Source organism: Apodemus sylvaticus, chromosome 12 (assembly GCF_947179515.1).
Source record: "Apodemus sylvaticus chromosome 12, mApoSyl1.1, whole genome shotgun sequence".
Classification (NCBI taxonomy): Eukaryota; Metazoa; Chordata; class Mammalia; order Rodentia; family Muridae; genus Apodemus; species Apodemus sylvaticus.
The window spans coordinates 46,336,083-46,337,837 of NC_067483.1; the positions used below are offsets into that span (position 1 = coordinate 46,336,083).

General features: G+C 35.4%; 1 non-coding gene across 1 annotated transcript; it reads left to right on the plus strand.

Annotated features, from left to right (window-relative positions):
* Nucleotides 1-865: 865 nt before the first annotated feature.
* LOC127698030 (U6 spliceosomal RNA) lies at nt 866-967 on the plus strand. The gene has a single exon (XR_007980672.1). It is a non-coding gene; the product is annotated as a U6 spliceosomal RNA (small nuclear RNA).
* The last annotated feature ends 788 nt before the right edge of the window (nt 968-1,755 follow it).

Genomic DNA, 1,755 nt, shown 5'->3' on the forward strand with positions numbered 1-1,755 from the left:
AATGGCTAAAATTAAAAACTCAGGAGACAGCAGGTGTTGGCAAGGATGTGGAGAAAGAGTTACACTCCTCCACTGCTGGTGGGGTTGCGAATTGGTACAACCACTCTGGAAATCAGTCTGGTGGTTCCTCAGAAAACTGGGCATGTCACTTCTGAAAGATCCTGCTATACCACTCGTGGGCATATACCCAGAGGATTCCCCACTATGTTCATAGTAGCCCTATTTATAATAGCCAGAAGCTGGAAAGAACCCAGGTATCCCTCAACAGAAAAATGAATGCCAAAAATGTGGTATATATATATATATATATATATATATATATATATATATATACATACAATGGAGTATTATTCAGCCATTAGAAACAATGAATTCATGAAATTCTTAGGCAAATGGATGGAGCTGGAGAAGATCATACTAAGTGAGGTAACCCAGTTTCAAAAGATCAATCATGGTATGAACTCACTAATAAGTGGGTATTAGCCTGGAAAACTGGAATACCCAAAAACATAATCCACACATCAAATGAGGTACAAGAAGAACGGAGGAGTGGCCCCTGGTTCTGGAAAGACTCAGTGTAGCAGTATAAGGCAAAACCAGAACATGGAAGTGGGAAGGGGTGGGTGGGAGAACAGGTGGAAGGAAGGTGGCTTATGTGACTTTCAGGGAGTGGGGGACCAGAAAAGGGGAAATCATTTGAAATGTAAATACAAAATATATCGGATAAAAAAAAGAATATAAATGAAAAAAAAGTATCTCATATTTGTCAGAAGAAAGCCAGAGAGTTAATAATAATGACTCTGTAGCAGGCTAACAATTTTTGTATGGTAAGATTAAGTCAATAGTATATTTTGGGATAGTTGGAGTGCTAGCTTTGGCAGCATATATACTAAAACTGGAATGATACAGAGAAGATTAGCATGGCCCCTTTGCGAGGATGACACACAAATCCGAATTCAAGATAGCTGGAGAGACTCATATGAACGTTGACCATAGACATATTAACCTATGACCAAAGCACTGAAGTCTGAACAAATCATAAAGCTGAACATTGCAAATTAGAATGCAGAATTGATTTCTTATGCCTGACATGCGTCAGATTTTGTCCCATATGAAATTGTTAAACATTTTTAAGACAGTCATGAGCACAAGTTTTAAAGGATTGAAAGCGGTGCTTTCACATAATGTGCTTGAGGAATAATAAATAGAAGTGCTGATTTATATGATAATAGTTTTCAGAGTTGGTTGGCTTTCTGGATATTGAGAGTGTATACTAAACAAGATGGGTGTAAGTAACTCCATGTTTCCCTGACATTATCAAACACTTAAAACTGCAATGAATTGTAAGACTTATAACAGGGACAAATTTTTTGAAGGAATGCTGCATGCAGAATAGACAGAAGCATCACAGAAGCCTTGAAAAAGCAAAGCTTGCTATAGGATTAGGAAATGCATGATTTGCAGACTTTATTTAATACCTTTTTTAGGACCTGGAAGAAGAGTATTATATAATAACAGCAATGATATTTTAGTAATGTAGATATATCTTCTTGGGTATTAATATTCACATTTCACATTTCATTCACATGAAAATTTATAACTAAAAACTAAATTTGGCAGGATAAATAAATATTTACAGATTGTAGTATTAATTTCTATTGATTTGTGGACATGCATCAAGATATAAACACTACGTCTGGGTTTATATCAAAACTAAATGTCTCTAAAATGATTACTAACTGCAAAAATATATAT